This window comes from Elephas maximus, chromosome 15 (assembly GCF_024166365.1).
Source record: "Elephas maximus indicus isolate mEleMax1 chromosome 15, mEleMax1 primary haplotype, whole genome shotgun sequence".
NCBI classification, from domain to species: domain Eukaryota; kingdom Metazoa; phylum Chordata; class Mammalia; order Proboscidea; family Elephantidae; genus Elephas; species Elephas maximus.
Window position 1 is genome coordinate 2376620 of NC_064833.1, and position 18972 is coordinate 2395591.

General features: G+C 53.4%; 1 protein-coding gene across 15 annotated transcripts in view; it reads left to right on the plus strand.

The window, feature by feature from the left end:
• Positions 1–2254: 2254 nt before the first annotated feature.
• TSNARE1 (t-SNARE domain containing 1) overlaps positions 2255–18972 on the plus strand; it is a 230922-nt gene continuing 214204 nt past the window's right edge. For 13 of the 15 annotated variants that reach the window (XR_007513240.1, XR_007513241.1, XM_049853648.1 and 10 more), the window contains exon 1: positions 2255–2351. The gene's annotated coding sequence lies outside the window, so the exon portion shown is untranslated. Of the gene's footprint in view, positions 2352–2590; positions 7118–18972 lie in introns of those variants that run through there. The other 2 variants (XM_049853640.1, XM_049853639.1) reach the window with 2 other exon arrangements.

The following is an 18972-nucleotide window of genomic DNA, read 5'->3' on the forward strand; positions in this document are numbered from 1 at the left end:
TCCATCTTGTACCATGAGGCAGAAGACCCACTGAACAACGGTGGAGCAGCCGGATCAAAGGAGTCTGGGGTCCTGATGATTGTGAGGCCATCTTTCCAGCCCTACTGCCTTTCTGGACCTGAATATGAGTCAAAAGCAAACACCTGTCTTGTTTGAGCTGCTGCTATTTTGGCTATCCTGCCATTAGCAAATCTTTGTATTGAATCCCCAGGGTCTGACATTGGAGGCAAAGATTTATTGGACGAAGACATGAATGAATCAGTGATAGACAGGCTTTGAATAGCAGATGAGATTGGGCAGAAAAGAAGATGGGAAGCTGCTCCAAGTAGAGAGACGGGGTGGCAGTGGAACCCAGACATGAGGTACCCTGGAGGGTTGGTGTGTCCCCCGCACCCTGCCATGGAGGATAAGCAGGCGCTGTCATTTACCTGTGGGATGGCAGACTCACCTGTCACCGGAGGGTGCAATTAGCAAAGACAACACTCAAACTCTCCTTTTTTAAGGGGATTTTTTTTTTTTTTTTGCCACTCCTGTTTTGCGTTAAACACGTTGAGAGCCTATTAATGTTTCTTGCCAGGGGTGATTTCCTAACCGGCTGGTGCTGTGATGCAAATTGAGTCTTAAATGATGGGACAGCAAGGGCTGCCCCTGCCAGGCACCTACTGTGTGCTGGGGCAGGTCTTTGAGGTTTACTCCTGTCCTCCTCATGCCCCCGGTTGGCACACACTCACGCCCATGCACACAGCTTCCATGTGCACACAGTGCTTGTTCACACTAACACCCATGTGCCCACATGTCCATATGCACAGCCCATGCACACACGCTTGTTCACAAACTCACGTCCACGTGCACAGCCTCCATGTGCACACTTGTTCACGCTCACATCCATGTGCACACACCACACATATGAACACATATGCAGCATGTGCTTAAGATCTCATAAGCATCGGAAGCAGAACTTGTAAGAAATCTGGGCTGAAAGGAGGCTGATATCATTTGAGGCAAACTGAGGACCGGGAGCACTCAGGACAGCCATCCATGGGAAACTCCTCAGTGTGTGGTGTGGTGACCATATCCCTCCAGGTGGGTGAAGGTGCTGTGGGCCCATGGGGTACCCCTTCCCTTTCCAGGAGCTCAGCAGGCCTCTACAGGAAGCCTAAGGCTGCCCATCAGTTATTGTAAAGGCACTTGATTTGGTGAGGACAGCAGTTGCCTGGGGTCTGGCTCTTGGTCGTCAGTGAGGAAACAGGCTCATGTGAGACTGACTGGCTGAGGGCATGCAACTGATGGCCCCAGGATTCTACCCCGGTCCCAAGTTCCCTCTCGCAGCAAGTCACCAGGAGGCAAGGGGCAGAGTCATTCAGGGAGGAGGGTAGGTCTGGGTTAAGCCAGGAGGCTCAGCGAGCAGGTGCCCTTGGGTAGAGCAGGGAGTCAGAGGTCCTGAAGGCCCCGCAGAGGGAAGGGAAGGAAGAGGGAGCAGGCGCGAGGAGGGTCTCCCAGGGGAGTCCCGGCCACTGGCCCTTACCGCTCCCGGGACTACTGGGAGGCTGTGACCTTGGAACGAGGTCCTTGAGCCTCAGTTCCCTGCCTGGGCTGCAGACCTCCCTGGGTCATGTGGGACCAGCCAGCTGTCAGCCTCTCCACGTCCTAGCGCGGAGCCGTCGCTGTTAGCTTCACGGTGACGACCTGTTTCCTAGTTTCCGATTAGCCCAAGACCACGGCCTCGCAGGTGCCCACCCACCTGCCCAAGGTCGCCGGTGCCCCCGCTGCCAGCGCATGGCGACCACTCGGGCGAAATGCCCCGCGGTTCTAACGTCTCTGACATCACTTGAGATTGGGGGGGGTGTGTGACAGGGGCCGGGGGCCAGGCTTCTGCGGCCAGGCCTTCGCCAGGGCTTAGCATCCTTACACAATGTCACCTCCATGTCACCCCTGTCTTACAGATAGGGAGATTGAGGCTCGGCGGGCCAGCGTAGGCCGGCCGTCTCAGAGTCTGGAGGAAAGAGACCGTGCTAGGCTGGGGGGCGGGGGACGCCGCCGTTCCCTCCCGGGACCCCCGCTGGACCCTCCACTCATGCGAGCGTCGGCGGGGTCCCTAAGCCCGCTCGGCCGCCGTCCCAGGGCCGCTTCCGGTCGCTCGCGCAGGGCACGCTGGGACTTGTAGTCTGGCCGGCGTCCGTCAGCCTCAGGGGCTCGCGCGGCCATTGGCTGGCGGGCGGCGCGGGGGCTGCCGGGACGGTGCCGGCCTCCGCGCGCCCGGCGGAGGCGGTCACGTGATGTTTGGGTGCCCGTCCCCGCCACCGCCCCCTCCCCGCCGCGATCGCACGGATCCCCGAGCCACCCAGTCCCAGGTGAGGCAGGGGCGCGAAGGCCTCGCCCGCCCGGGTTCCGCGGCCCGGGGCGGGGGGCGCGGAGGGGCGGGGGCGCGGAGGGGCGGGGGCGCGGAGGGGCGGAGACGCCCCGGGGGAGGGGCCGGCCGAGGGGGCGGGGCGCGCCAGGGGCGGGGCCTCCGAGCGCCCGTGCCCGTCGTCCCTCCCGGCCTGCGCCCCCGGGGTGCCCGTCGGGGGGACCGGGAGCGCGTGCGTCCGCCGCCCCGGGGCCCGGGGGTGCAGTCCCGTCCCGGTGGTGGGCGCCCCGTCCGCGCGGCCCGGGCGCAGTGTGTCCGCGGGGCGCGTCCGTCCCCGGTCCCCGCGAGCGGAGCGGGTCCGGGGCCACATCTGCTTCCCGCGCTTTCCTTCCCCGGAAAAGCGCCTCGGGGGGCGGCCCGCCCGGGAGCTGCCGGGACCGGAGCTGTGCGGCCCGCGGACACCGTCCGGGGCCTCCTGCTCAGGGACTCACGTCCCATGGTCTCGCCTCGCGGAAGTCAGTTCCGGTCCTTAGACACCTGGCCACACCTGAGCGCTCGGCCGCCGCCGTGACCCGAGGCTGCTGTACCGGGCAGCGCACATGCGCGCCTGGCCATCGGAGATGCGGACAGCTCTGACCCACAGGCTTCTGGACACACGGGCGCCCCGCCTGAGGCCCGTCATCCTGCCTCCCTTCACCCCAGCCACTCCTGACCCTCCTCAGTGCCCTGCACCCGAGGGCAGCTGGCTGTCACCTGCTCAGCCCGACTGCCCTCCCGCCAGGACGCCCTGTTTCAGGCTCCATCCCTTCTCCTTCCCAGACCTCGTGCTGTCATCGCCCACTTCTTTGCTTGTTTATTGTGCTGTCTTTAGTCTCTGGGGCAGGGAAGGGTTGGGATTGTGCCTTACCTTACCTCAGTGTGGGCACAATGTGCACTGAAAGATACATGTGGTGTGTGGCCACGGGGGATGCTCTGATCTCTCACACTGGTCATTTCTTGGGATTCAACCTGGAATGTCGATGGAGCCGCGGGTGCTTGGACTCTGGGTGGCAGAGTTCCAGGACCACATCGTGATTGCAGTTGGCCACAGGAGGCCAGTCAACCAACCAGGGAAGGCTTCCTGGAGGGGGTGTACTTTCGCTGGCCACCTCCCCATCCCTTTGCTTCTCTGGCTGGCCTGGCTGTGGCCTCTCTGGTGCTCACATGCCTGGCCTTCTGTGTCAGGGCTGGCTTTAGGCCCAGGCACTGCCATGTGGGGGCTTTAAGTCCCTTTAATCCGTTCGGTGCTCCTGGCTGCCTGTGCCGGCTCCTGCTAGTTGCTTCAGCCACATCTTGCAACTTGCTTCCTGTGCCGACAATTCAGAGCTCTGTGTTTCCTGCAAGCTGCCTGCCTTTCCCCCAGCCTCTGCTCAAAATGCCCTTGTGCTCCGGGGCGTCCAGCAACTACTTCTTCCTCTGGGAAGCCTTCCTGCCCTGCCTCCCTGATGATGGTTCCCCCACATCTGTGCCCTGACCACAGCACCTGGTGCTTACCTGGACACACACTTTCCACTGTGGCATTACGCCGAAACAGCCCTTATCTGTGTTCATCTCCCTTTTGCGACTGAGCGTCCCAGTGTGCAGGGACCTCAGCTTGGTCACCCTGTATCTGTGTGCCCTGCCTGTGTCTCAAGGGGGTAGGCCCCCAGCACATTCTGACGAATGAGTAAACTGAATGTGGGAGCCAGCCACCAAGCATGGTGAGTGGGGCAGGGGCAGAGGGAGACCCGCTCAGCATGTGGGGAATAGGAAGCGGGGTGTGGGGGACTGACCTGTGACCAGGGTGTGCCAAGCTGTCAATGATAAGGACTGGAGGTGGCCACAGGGTCCTGAAGAAGGGAGGCCTGCCTCCCAGGGTTTGGGACTTGAACTGGGCCAGGTGGAATGACCAGAAAAGCTGGGTGGACATTTTGCAGGTGACAGCAGTGTTACTGAGCGTATCAGCAACACTCATCCTGCACTCACTGCTGCCAGGCTCTGTCCTAAATGAGTCTCATGGGGACCCCGGGAAGACGCCATGTGTTCTCCCCACTTTATGGACGAAACTGAGGCACAGAGAGGTGTCCTGGTCCTGAGTCCCTTAACCATGAAGTCTTCAGGCTCCGTCCATTTAGCTCCAGACACACAGGTTGTCAGGCACTTTGCTCTGAGCAGTGTTTGGAGTATGTGGACAATTGGTAAGGCCTAGACTTTTCTTTTTTAATACACATAGGTGTGTCTGTGGACACTGGATTTGTTTGTGTTTTTTGCTACAAGTGAAATTTGACCCTCATGGCTCAGTCTGGCTGTAACTTGTGATCTTATTTTAAAATCTGATTTTGTGCCAAGACAGTAATGATGGACTCATTAGCACTTTGAAGGTAGTCTTCTTCTCAGACACAGCTGTTTCTCACCAGCGTGCCCTGTGCTGCCTGGCTCCTAGGCCCGTCGTCAATATCGGCGGAGTTGGTGTGTGGAGGGATGGACAGTGATGGCAGACTGAAGGGAGGAAAGGACGAGCAGAGAGCTAGAGGACGGGTGGGCCTGCCTGTCCTCTCTGGGGTGCTCTTCTCTGTCATTTAATGTGAGTTCCACATTGGGTTCTGACACTGCTTTGAACATCCTCATCCTTATTCCACTGAGAGCATCTGTCGGCAGGCGGGGGAGGTCGTAGGGGAGGCACTTGAAGCCCATGCAGGCTCTTCCTGTGCCTGACCTCAGGACTTCCGTGGGGATCGTGGTCCTTCTGCACTCCCCGTCTACCTGTCTGCCACCTAGAGCCATGCATCTCGAAGGCCCAGCTGTGCCCAGGGCCTGGGATGCAGTCGGTGCCAGGTGATGTTTGTGGGAGAAGTATGGGGGCTGTGACAGTGCTGAGCCAAACCTGGGTGCCGAGGCCCTGAGCCTGCATTCTCACCCCACCACACGTCCTGCCCTTGCATCCAGTACCCCTTAGAAAAGCCCGAGTCCTCTGGCAGAGAAGATGGCCACCATCGAGTCAGAGCCCGATGCCTCGGGCAGGTTTCCAGGTTTATCACGGGCAGATGTTCTCCCTGATGACCCAAGGTGGTGACGCCTCTGGGCTGGTCCCTGGTCCAGGTGCCCCGTCCGCCCCCTGGGGCTGTCCTCAGAAGTTGCTGCTGCTGCCCAGCCTGGCCTTATCCCTGCTCCGGGATTCTCTCCTTCAGCTGGAGGCTCGCTTCTGGTCAGGCCAACGTGAAGATCCATGCCTGGCCTCCAGACCAGCACACATGGCAGGCCCTTCCCTTGCTTTGCCTGTATTGTCCTTGCCCTGGTCTTGGATCTAAGCCAACTTGGGGGCCACAGGAGCTGCTGCAGCAAGTGGGTGGTATGTGGGCAGTGCTGGTCTGGACAGGGCCACAGCGGCCCGGTGGGTCCTCCCGCTCACGTCTGTTCCTGTGGCCACACACTCTGGAGGCTCAGGATGAGGCATGAAGTGGAGGGGAACGTCAGGGAGACGGGTGCGTGCACCGTGGTCACATAGTGAGTGGGCCAGAGAAGCAGGTAGTTCACGAGGGTGGGAGGGGCAGCCAGGGCCACTGTACCTGTGGCTGTGGGTGCAGCTGGCCCAGGTGCTATCTGGGAGGGGGCCTGGGTCTGGGAGGCCTGAGCTGGGCCCTGAAGCTTGAGTGGGCACCGGTGGTGGGAGGGCCGGAGGATGGCTGTCTAGGCAGTGGGAGGCCTCAGGAGAGGCACAGCAGCGTGGAACTTCCAGCAGGCCAGTCCCTGAGGGCCAGTTTGAGGGCCTTGGGTGGCAGGGTGAGGCCTGGGCTCTGGAGCCTTGGTCTTGAGCAGGGACAGGCCAGCATGGGCCATGCCTGAAGGGACTCGAGTGGAGTGGGGCTCTGGGGCCTGGGGTGAGGACTGCACCCTAGCTCTGTGGGTGGAGGCTACTGCTGGCTTCAAGAGGCACACAGCCCCCGCTTCTGCCCAGCTGCCTTGGAGGCTGGGCCTATCTTGGCCCCGTGGCTCGGTGTTCTGTGTTGCGTCTGTGGTGACCACGGTGACACTGTAGATCCCTGTGCTGGGCTGATGGGTGGCAGGCTGCACATTGTCCCAGCAATCTGGGGCCCTAGGCCCGAGTGAGCCACTCTCTCCACGTGGAAATGGAGCGCAAAGCCGGCCAGGCGATCTGACCTGGGAGCCCTGGGTGGGCGCTTTGCCCAATAAACCTTGATTGTTTTCTTCCCTGGATCGATGGGAGATTGTCTTGTTTTCTGCTCTGATTTCCCCTGAGGAGGGCTGGTATCCAGCCCTGACGCCTGTAACATCCTGGTGCACAGTGAAGCCCTTCGGATATAGACAATGACGGCCTGGTCGTGGAACCAAGATGGGTGTTGTTCGCCAACGCCACCATCAGCTGCCCTTCTCACGCCCTCAGTCCGCTCCTGCAGCCCAGAGGGGCGGCGTCAGCATCTCACAGACATGGATGCTGACATGTATGGCCTTCTCGGGACATTGCCAGGGGGCTGCTGAGAACTCCCGAGGTGGAAAAGGGGCCTTGGGAGGTCAGGGAGGCCCCACAGGTAACCAGGCAGTCCCCGGCGGCGGAGTGTGCCCCTTCTCTGAGGGCCCCTAGGTCAGAGGCCTCTCCTCCCTCATGGTCGTCACCGTCTTCATTGTTGTCACCGTAGTGAAAACTTGGAGTCTGCGCCAGGCCCCAGCCGGTTCTTTGGATCCTCTGATGAGGACATTTCCGAAGCTGAGAACTTAAACCAGGCCACAGAGCACGTAAGCAACTGGCTGGCAAGAACGCCGGCTCTTGGATGCCACTCCACTGCCGGCCTGCCTTCCTTCCTGCCCCACTTCTCCCCGGAGGACAAGGGGGAAGGGGCTCTGTGCATTGGAGGACAGCAGTAATGGGCTGATCAGTTTTCTGATGGAGACTCAGTCCTGGGCATACCATGTTGAGATGACATCCTAGAGGGGAGCTTGGCAAAGGTTGGGGGGCTTTAAGGAGCCCAGGTACGCAGGTGTGATGTCCTGATGGAGAGGGAGGAGACGGAGGCCCTGGTGGGCTGGGGCGAGGCCAGGTGGGAGGAGCTGATGTACGGCCTGGCGTTGCCTGGCTGAGGGAGGCTGAGGTGGGCTGGGAGCTCTTGATACATGTGGGGCCCAGGGAGAGGCTGGATGGGAGGAGCTTGTCGCCTGGTGGCTGGCCCTCCTGGACCCTGGGTGGCTGGTCCTCCTGGACCCAGGGTGATTGGCCCTCCCGGACCCTGGGTGCTTGGCCCTCCTGGACCCTGGAAAGGGGTCATGTCATCAAGTCTTTTCGGAGGGCCTTAGGGGTCAGGTGCCTGCTTGGTGCATCTGTCTGTCTGCCTGTTCGTCCGTCTGTTGCCAGTGCTAGCCAGAGGAGTGCAGGGTGAGCCCTCACCAGGCGTGGAGCCAGATGTCAGTGGTATGGGGCAACATCCAGGGAAGCTGGGGGCCTCACGGCTCAGGTCAAAACCACGGGCGTTAGAGTCTGGGGTGTTTGTGCTGGACCGGAGCTGGCAAGAAGGGGAGAGGAGCTGCCCCACCTGCCCACCCACTGCCTCTGGCTGCCCTCCACCCGATACCCACAGTCCATTGCAGCCAAGTGCCTGGAAAGGGGCATGTTTTCAACGGAAGCCCAGAGTCCATCTCAAAATGCAGAACTGCCGCCTTCTTCCTGGCTTGGCAGCAGCTCGGCTGGCTTTCAGTGACAGTGCTAATGAGGAGCTGGACGCCCTCCTGGGAGCCTGACCTTCTCCCCCCGCCGCCCCCCCGCCCCGCCCCCCGGCACAACCCCAGCAGGGAGAGGTGGTGGACAGGAATTGGGGCAGGACAGTTGGTTCTGTTCATTCCTTGTGGAGGGTCTGCAACATCTTGAGTTGCCGGGTGTCCCCACTGGACCCGCAGCCTCAGCCAGGCCCTTCCATTTACTCTTTGTGTGTTCATGTACATACATTGTTGTTGTGTGGAAAATATTCACAGAAAACATGCACCAATTCAGTAGTTAGTACATGTATAATTCAGTGGCATCGAGTGTGTTTTTTAAGTTGTACAACCATTCTCGCTATCCTTTTCCAAGTTATTCCAGCCAAAACCAAACCCACTGCCGTCAAGTTGATTCTGAGTCATAGCAACCCTGTAGGACAGAACAGAACTGACTCATACGGTTTCCAAGGCTGTGTAAATCTTTATGGAGGGAAGCAGACTGCCACATCTTTGTCCTGCAGGACGGCTGGTGGGTTTGAGCTGCTGACCTTTCAGTTAGCGGCTGAGCACTTTAACCGCTGCACTGCTGGGGCCCTTCTCCAAATCATTCTGCCACCATTAAGATTACCTCACTGCCCCTAAGCAGACACTCCCCCTTTCTCCCTCTCTCCTACCCTGGTAACCACTAATGGTCATTGGTTTCTGTATATTTGCGTATTTCACATAAGTGAGATCGTACAGCGTTTGTCCTTTGGTGACTGACCGGCTTGGCTCAGCATGATGTTTTCAGGGTTCATCCGTGTTGTGGTGTGCGTCAGGATTTCAGTCCCCTCTACGGCTGAGTAGTCTTCCATCGTATGCGTGGACCACATCGTGTACCTGTTCATTTGGTGATGGGTGATTCGTTCACTCTCAATGATCTGCCACATCACTACCTGGCCAGAGGTCCCCTGGCCTCCCTGAGCCAGACATACAGCCAGGCTCTCTTGACCGACTCCGCCCTCCTGCCCTGCCTCTGGCAGCTCCTTCTGGTGAACCCGATGTCTGGCTTTTCAAGGAGCCCTGGGGCGGCTCCCCTTCTGGGGTGGCCCAGTGCTAGCCCAACCTGGGGACCTGCTCTCGGGGTTCGAGGCTCATCAGCTCAGTGTTGCCAGCCAGAAGCTCACCTGTCGGGGGGCCTGGCACCTTGCTGGTGTCTGGTGGGGGGGGGGGCCGTGAGGCTGGGACCTACAGAATCTAATAACACGTTTCTGGTTTGATCCTTGTTGCTCTTCAGCTGTTCTTGTGTCGGCTCCTCGTGCGTCCTCCAGGGCCACCTGGGTCTGTCTCTGTGGCCCCAGCATAGAATGCACACAGTAGGCGCTCCGTACATACTCACTAAAGCATGAGACCGTGGTGGGAAAGGACTGTGACCTAGCCAGCAGCTCAGCCTCTGCCACATCCCTGGGCCACTGTCTGCAAGCAGCTGGAAGGGTGAGGGGCGGCGGCTGCATTGATGGGGACCCGGGCAGGGCTGTAAGCAGGTGCTTCACATGGGCTGGGACTGACCGCTGGGCAGGCCAGCGAGGTCACACCGCTGTCCCCACCCTACAAAGGGAGCCTGCGGCTTAGAGAGGCGGGTGGCCCGTCCGAGTCTGGCACCGGCTGCACGGTGGCATCGGGTGAAGATGCGCTTGGTCACGTACCGAGTTCCTGTTTGTGTTTAGTTCTGTTTCTTGTAAACCATTCCTTTGTCCATTTATGCAGTCAGACTACTGTTTTAATTATTAAAGCTTTTCAATGTTTCAGTATCCTAAAGGACTGGCTGCTTTTTTGTCAGAATTTATTGCTCGTTCTTAATTGTTTATTTTTATATACGATCTTTGAATTAGTTTGTATTCTGACTCTCCAACCAAACACTCACACATGTGTACACATACACACGCACACACACACACAACCTGATCGATTTTTGGTTGGAATCGTGTTAAATTAATAAACAAACTTAGGGAGAGTGACATCTTTCTGCCCTTGAGTCTCACTTTTCAAGATTGTGGCTTCTCTTTCATTTATTTAGGTCTCCTTTTTTTTTTTTTTTTTTTTTTGTATTCTTGAGCAGTTTTCAAGTTTTCCCTCTTCTTGGAAATTTTATCCTTTTTGTTATTCTAAGGAGTCTTTTTTTGTTGTTGTCTGTAAATTCATGTGTGAATGCTCTTCATTTCTATGAGTTAATTTTACCCCCCGCGACCTTACTGTGAGCCCTGGTGGCACAGTGGTTATGCACTTGGCTGCTAACTGAGAGGTTGGTGGTTCAAACCATAAAGGTTAAAGAAAAAAGAAAATAAAACCAAACCCTTTGCTGTCTAGTCAATTCCGACTCATAGCGACCCCATAGGACAGAGCAGGACTGCCCCATAGGATTTCCTAGGAGTGGCTGGTGAATTTGAACTGCTGACCTTTTTTGTTGGTTAGCAGCCGGGCTCTTAACCATCGTGCCACCAGGGCTCCTGGAAGACCCTCTGGGTGGTTCTGCTCTGGTGCGTGGTGTCTCTGTGGGTCAGAAACCGCTTGACGGCACCCGACAGCCTTCCTGTGTTCTCTTGCTGCTTTTTAGGTGACTGTCTTGGGTTTTCGGGGCAGTCAATCGTTTTTATCCTTCTAAATATTTGACTTGTATGCTTGACTCATTTGTTTACATTGTTTTCAAAAGAGTATCTAGTGTTTTAGGGCTATTCCTTAAGTTTTTATTGAATCTATTTTCCTTATCATTGCTGTCAAGAAGTTCTGCAATATTGGTTTGTTTTTCTTTTTTGATCCAAGAGTTGTTTAAATTTACAAGTGGACTGTCTTTTGATTTCTTGGTTTTGTTATTATTCTAGTTTTAATTGCATTTTGATCAGAGAACATGGGCAGTTTGCTTTTAAACCAGGGCTTTGAACCAGTTCAGACTGGTTCGGTCATGCCCTATGAAGCGAAACCAGAACAGATCCGAATTTTTAAAATTTGGGTGACCCGGAACCATAACTGGAAAGGGAAAAATTACAGGTTGCAACCCTGGAATGGGAGACTCAGAAGAGGTGTATTGAGCTGGTCAGAAGTGCAGGGAGGTTTGTGAACTCCTGAGCCTGCGGGGCTGGCATCCGTTGTGACCTAGCTTGGATGGCTAGGGATGAGGTGACCAGAACCCGACTGAATGAAAAGATGTTTGGCACCATGAGTTGGTATAGATTGTGGCAGTTTGATGCCTTGCTCCGGACTGGACTTTGCTTAGGAGACAGGTGCTCAAAGTCCCAGCTGGACACCAAGGATCATGCTTGACTTCCTCAGAGTACTGCTTAGATAGGGATTGGCGGTTTAAACATTGGCTCTCTAAAACAGGGGGCAGATAAAGGCATGAAGTGGCTGGCTTACACGAGTTCCTGACTGTGCTTACGTTACATAAGGGGGACAAGGGAGGATTCCCGCCAAATAGGATTCCTCTTTTCCTGATGGGTCTGGGGAAGAGAGGGTGGGGAAGATGCTGATAGCATTATATGATTCAGCCATGAGTGCTTATTGACAGGGTTAATTGCGATTATAAAATCTGTAATTGTAGAAGCTGTGAGTGTGAAAGAGTGGACTAAGGGGGAGGAATGGCTGGACTCGAGTACAGTGGCTGAACCTAAAGCCCTTTAAAGGCTTTGCTGTGCTGATAGATACCTTGTGAGGATCAGAGCAAGGAAACAATCTTCTCTCAGTTAATTTTATTAGAGAGCAGAAAGGGTGACGACGAGGTGACTTGGAGAATCTGACCAGATCAGATGGATACCTGCAGCAGACCTGAATGGCTGGTACCTGTGTAACCTCGCCCTGTAGGCTGCGCTACTGAAGGGACTAATTGTTAATGGCTGTTTTGGACTGGTAGAATAATTGTGAGGGGAAGTTAATCCTTCAGGCATGAGAGGGCCAATGTTTAGATGACCAGTGTAGTGAATTACTTAATATGGCCCTTCTAGCCATACTCTTTATAACTCTCACCAAGTGACTGGGTGGGCTTATGTAAATAAGGTACGTGGAACCCTAATGAGGGGACTGGCTGGTTTTGCCATCCCACTAGGCTTAAAGCGAGGCGCAGAGAACAGGAAGTCAGAGAGGGAGAGCTGTAACGCTGGAGGCAGCCAGAAGCAGCAGTGGAGAAACAGTGGCAGCAGAGCCAGGAGACCGGCAGGAGATGGCTCAGTGGGCTTCCTGGCCCCCAGAGAGAGAAAGCTGAGCACCTTTGGGCAGGAGGCTTGCTGGCAGGGTAGGGAGCCTCCGGGCACTTGGTGGAGCTAGGCTTGCTGACCTACAGAGCTAGAGCTGAGGGCCTTCAGAGTGGGGTGCCTTGGGGCACTTCATGGCAGAGCGAAAAGAGCTTTGTGACACTTGCCCAAGCAATCAGGGCAGAGGTCAAGGGCCAGAGAGGGGTCTGCCTGCTGCAGGGCTGTGAAGAGGCTGTCCTGATGGAAAAACTGCATCCTGAGTGTTCCCGAGCCTGAAATGTAACCTGTTACTTCCCTGATAAACCCCCTAATCATGAGGCCCGTCTGTGAGTCTTGTGTGGCCGTGGCAGTGTATTTTGAACTCAGCAGAGAAGCAGAGAGTGAGTGCCCAGGGAGGGACAGCTGGTGTCAGAATTGGTAAAGATGGCAGAGAGAGGAGGCATGTCTGACCTCCGTCTCATAGAAATCAGCCTGGGGCTGTGGATCTTGAGTCTCCTCCCGCCCCGTGAAGTTGAACAAGGAGGTCAGATGCCCCTGCTACGCCGTTTTTACGTGGGCCCTTTTGGGAGCCTGATGCAGGAGATTGGACTATTGCCAGGACTGAGGAGAGTAACACACATGCAAAGTGACACAGTCGGCCGGCATGGCTGCTTCCGACTCTGCAGCGTCAGAGGGGCAGAAGATTGGTTGCTATGCAACGTGGACGCTCCCTTGTTTTCCAAGAGGAAGATTAAGTTTCTAGCAGGGTTTCCACCCATAATTTTTCCCATTCCGGTTATGGTTTTTGTTCACCCAAAATTTTAAAAATTTGGGTCTGTTCTGGTGTCGCTTCCTTGGCTATGATTGAACCAGGAAGAGCTGGTTTGAAGCCCTGTTCTAACGTTTTTGGATTCTAAAGAGGTTTTATGTATGGCCCTAACACGTAGTCGGTTATCACTGCTGTTCTGTAGGCATTTAGAAGAAGACGAATTTTCTGTTTTGGGTGTACAGATGTTGATTGATGTTTGGATCGATTAATTGTTCTGTCTTAGTTACGTTGTTTAGGCCGTGATATTACCTAGCCTTTGTCCACTTGCTATCTTGTGGACGAAGCAAAGTGGTTCATGGTCTCTGTCCTTGTTAAGCTTCCGTATGCTTCTCCTTAAATGTTGGCTGCTACGTTATCTGGTATGTAGCTCTTTATAGCTATGATATTTTTATTCTGAATCGCGCCCATTAATACCATAAAGTGCCTTTTGTTTCATTTCCATCTCATCCGACTTTAACATTATGACTAGTGATTTCCTTAGTTTGCATTTAATTGACACAGCTTTGCCCATTTTTTAATTTTTAACCCATCTGAATTACTTTAAGTGTGTCTCGTATGCCACGTAACGTTGGCTTTTGCTTTGTGATTCAATCCGAGAGTCTCTTTTTTTCTCACTAGATAAATTAATTTACATTATCGATAGGTCAGATATGTTTAATCTTAGTTCTATCATGTGATTTGTGTGTTTATGTATTTTTTAAGGCTTTTACTTTGCTTTTTTTTTTTTAATGCAGTTCTCCTGGTATTTAGGAGAGTTTGTGTCTTTATCTCAGTGGTAGTGGTCGTAATAATCATATAATGCAATTTGCATTCTGTGCTTTAGTGGCACTCATTACTATTATAAATTGAATTATGACCCCCTAAAATATGTGTCAATTTGGCTAGGCCATGATTCCCAGTATTGTGTGATTGTCCACCGTTTTATCATCTGATGTGATCTTCCTATGTGTTGTAAACCCTATCTCTAAGATGTTAATGAGGTGGGATTAGCCGCAGTTATGTTAATGAGGCAGGACGATCTACAAGATTAGATTGTATTTTAAGTCAGTCTTTTTTGAGGTATAAGAGAGAAGTGAGCAGGGAGACGTGGGGACCTCATACTGCCAAGAAACAAGAGCCAGGGTCCCTGCACTGAGAAGCTCCTCTAACAGGGAAGATTGATGACAAGGACCTTCCCCCAGAGCCCAAAAGAGAGAAAAAGCCTTCCCCTGGAGCTGGCACCCTGAATTTGGACTTCTAGTGTCCTAGACTGTGAGAGAATAAATTTCTGTTTGTTAAAGCCGTCCACTTGAGGTATTTCTGTTATAGCGGCACTAGATGACTAAGACAGTTACCTTCTGTGATAGGCAGAATCACATCCCTTCCCCCACCCTCGTAGATGTCCTCACTCTAATCCCTGGGACCTGTGGATGAGTTATGTTCCCACAAAGATTGCACTCTAGAAAACCCTAGAGTATATTTCTGTTCTGTCAGCTGAGTTGCTATAAGTCAAAACTAGGATGAAAAGGAACTTTGCAGGTGTAGCTAAGGTTACAGACTTTAAGATGGGGAGAGTATCCTGGGTTATCTGGGAGGGCTCCATCTAATCACATGAGCCCTTAAGAGCAGAGAACCTTCTCCGGTGGAAAGGGAGGGAGTGTGGCAGAAGGGGAAGTCAGATGCCCGGAGTGAGAAGGATCTGCTCTGCCACTGCTGGCTTAGATGTGGGGGCCCAGGCGCAGGAGCTGGAGAGAGGCCCCCAGGAGCAGAGGGCGGCCCCAGCCCACGGCGCAAGAAGACGGACCTCAGTCCTGTGGCCGCAGGAACTGGCTTCTGTTAACGGCCTGTCCTGGTCTCCAGTTAGGGAACTGCTGTGCGTTGGGTTCTGTCCCACAGAACTGTGCTGTGAGTCCTAACCCCTGTACCTGTGGAAGGAGCCCTGGTGGCGCAACGGTTAAGCTCTCGGCTGCTAGTCAAATGGTTGACAGTGGAACCTACCCAGCGACTCCGTGGGAGAAAGACCGGGGGTCTGCTCCCGTGAAGGCTACTGCACTGTGCCTGTGGCTGTCGAGTCATTCACGACTCTGAGTGACTCTGTAGGTTACGGCCCAGGACACCGATGGGGCAGGTCTGCTGTGTCACGTGGGGTTGGTAGGGGTCGGAAATCTACCTGGCACCCAGCAACAACATACCTGTGGATGTGAGCCCATTTGGGAACGGGGATCTTTGTTATGTTAATGAGGCCATGTCCGTGTCAGGTATGTTTTAAGCCAATCCCTTTTGAGATATAAAAGGAGCAGAGAGGCACAGAAGCTAGCAAACACAGGTGGGGAGAGACAGCTGCCACATGAAGGCTGCCAAAGAACCTACGGACAGAAGCTGAAAAGAGCCGAGGACCTTCCCCTAGAGCTGACAAAAAGAGACAGCCTCCCCCTGGAGCCAGCGGTCCAAATTCGGACTTCTGTCGTCCTGAATTGTGAGAGAATAAGTTTCTGCCTGTTAAACCTGCCCACTTGTGGTATTTCTTTTATAGCGAGGTCATTATCAGAATCGACTCGACGGCAATAGGTTTGGGTTTTTTTAGGAAACGAAGACAGGAGCGGATCCCAAATGGACTTCTGACCCACGGAATCTGGGCTGTAGTGAATTCGTGTTGTGCTGAGCTGCTGAATTCGTGGGGACTTGGTCTGCAGCAACAGGAGAGGAATACACCTGGTAGGAGTACTTAGAACACGAGTGCGTTTTGTCTTACTCCTCCTGTTACTCGGTTACAGCAGTAATAGTAACTCCCTCAGTGTTTACCTTCGCGCTGTTGAATCTGCGTGCATCTGTTACTGAGATGTCAGCTTTAAATTGTAGCCCCTGGCTCCGGTTCTTACAGATGAGGCAGTGAGCTGATGTCCACCTCTCTTCCCGTTTCCTTCTGTTTTTATTAGATGAGTCATTTTTCCATCGGCAGGCCTTCTATTACTGGCGTTCTGTGTTGCCACTCTGGTCTCACGCTTGCTTTAGATGTTAGTAGTCTTTTGTCTGTGGGTGTGAAGGAGCCCTGGTGGTGCAACAGTTAAGCGCTCAGCTGCCAACCAAAGGGTTGGTGTTTCTAACCGCCCCCCCCCAGCGGATCCATGGGACATAAAGATTACAGCCATAAAGATTGTTCCCATAAAGATTACAGCCTAGGAAACCCTAAGGGGCAGTTCTGCTCCGTCACACGGGGTCGCCATGGGTTGGGATCGACACGGCACCCAACAACAAATCTATGGGTGTAAATATATTTAATGCTCACTGACGCTCTTTTGATAGAGACCTCTGTCAGCCTCCGTTGGGCAGGTTTGTCTCGGAGATGGGTTCTCACACTGGCTCGTGGGCGTGGTGGTCCCTGGGGCTTGTGTGCCAAACTGTGGTTTGGGCTTGAAGGACGGCCTGGATCGTGACAGAATCCTTGGTTCAGGCTGTCTCTTTGACCACCTCGCAGGTGTTCCTCCACGGCCACTCTCATCCCCGGGACCTGTGAGTGTGTGTGTCACATGGCAGGAGGGGACGTTCAAGTGTCCGCACTTGAGTGTTGCTTTGGGGAAGTCTGTCTGGCTTTCGTGCCCTTTTCCATTTACTTTGTTTTGCTCACTTTTCTTGTATCTATCCTTTCTGATACTTTCTTCTTTCCCCCTAGGGTGACTTTTCTCCTCTTAGTTTTTCCAGTGGTCTTTGTTTCTGTGATTTTTATTATTTTGTTTCTCCCGTGAGTTCTGCCAGCTGAGCTTACTCTTTTGTGATGTGGCTGCTGTCTTCTTCCTGACTTCGTGCTGTCCTGCTTTGAAGGCTTCCTTCTTAGGAGCAATTGCTCTGTTGTTTTCTTAAGCTCAGGGCAGACTGTGTTTACCGCTGCTTCATGGCGGGGTGTGTTCTTCATCTCTTGGTAAGTGTCACTCCTCTTTACTATGTCATTTTCTCCTTGTAGTATCTCTGTATCGATGCTGGGATGATTCTTGTATTGTTAAATTTCGAACGAATTGTTTTCTTCTGGACTAACTCTTTGTAAGAGTCCCCTACCCCCTTCTGAGATAGGTGGAGGGCTGGTGGTGTCTTAGTCCCCTAGAGTTGCTGTAACATGGATACCACAAGGGAGTGGCTTTAAAGAACAGAAATTTATTTTCCCACGGTTCTGGAGACTAAAAGGGTCTCAGCCATGCTGATTCCTTCCTTGTCAGTAGCCCTGGGCGTTCCTTGGTTCTTTGGCTTGTAGACGGTCCTCACTGGCGTCTCTCTTCCCCGTGTGTGTGTCACTGTGTCTATTCTGGTCTTTTCATAACTTAGAAGAGATTGGGCTTCAGATCTATGATACATTGGTATGGCCTCATTACCATAAGAAAAAGAAAAACTGTTTGCAGACAGGATCATATCCACAGGTGCAAGGGCCAGGAATTCAACACATATTTTGGGGGGGACACAGTTCAGTCCACAGCAGGGGTCAGAGAGCTGAGAAGCTTTTGAAAGGCCTGCTCGTTCAGTGCTACATGGGCGGACTGCTTCCTGCAAATATGGCTGACTCAGTGATTCTCTAGGCTCAGTTTTTTGAGCCAAACTGACCTCTCGAGGGTGTCTGAGAACAGCCCTCCTCACTCCAGTTCTTTTGTGCCCAGTGGTGGCAAATAAAGGCTTTTGGGCTTAGGGTCAGCCCTGCAGGTTGGGTCACGCACTTCTGCTGATGTGGCCGAGAGCTGCCCCTCCGCACTGTCCCTTCCATGGTCCCCGGACTTCCCTTTCCTCCCACCCAGAGACTCAGCCCTCTTCCTCCTGCTCCTGAGGCTGCAGATAGTATTTCCTGCTTTCTCTAAATGTGAAGCTTGGGTTGAAAAGAGTTTTTTTTGTTGTTGTTAATTTTTCGGGGTGGGGGCATTTTCCTTGTTGTTTTTGTGATTTTGTAGAAGGAAATAGGAAAAAATATGCTAATGTTGTGTTGTTGTTGGGTTTAGCTGCTGGTAATTTGATTTCGACTCTTAGCAACCCTATGTACAATAAAACGAAACACTACCTGGTCCGGCACTATCCTCACAGTTGTTGTTATACTTGAGCCGGTTGTTGAAGCCACTGCATCAGTCCATCTCATTGAGGGTCTTTCTCTTTTTCACTGACCCTCTACTTTACCAAGAATGATGTCCTTCTTCAGGGTCTGATCCCTCCTGATAACACGTCCAAAGTATATGAGACGTAGTCTCGCCCTCCTTGCTTCTAAGAAGCATCCCGGTTGTACTTCTTCCGAGACAGATTTATTCGTTCTTTTGACAGTCTGTGGTATATTCAATGTTTTTCACCAACACCACAATTCAAAGGTATCAGTTCTTCTTCGGTCTTCCTTATTCATCGTCCAGCTTTCACACGCATATGAGGTGACTGAAAACACCATGGTTTGGGTCAGGCGCCCCTTAGTCTTGAAGGTGACACCTTTGCTTTTCAACACTTTAAAGAGGTCCTTTGCATCAGATTTGCCCAATGCAATGTGTCATTTGATTTCTTGACTGCTGCTTCCATGTGAATCCAGGTAAAATGAAATCCTTGCAACTTCAGTCTTTTTTCCATTTATATTATTGGTCGAGTTGTGAGGAGTTTTATTTTCTTTATGTTGAAGTGTAATCCATACTGAAGGCCGTGGTCTTTAATCATCTTCAGTAAGTGCTTCAAGTCCTCTTCACTCTCAGCAAGCAAGGTTGTGTCATCTGCATAACACAGGTTGTTAATGAATCTTCCTCCAATCCTGATGCCCCGTTCTTCATATAGTCCAGCTTCTTGGATTATTTGCTCAGCATACAGGTTGAGTTAAAAAAAAAAAACAACCCAATGCCGTCGAATCGAAAAAGGGTACAACCCTGATGCACTCCTTTCCTGACTTTAAACCCTAC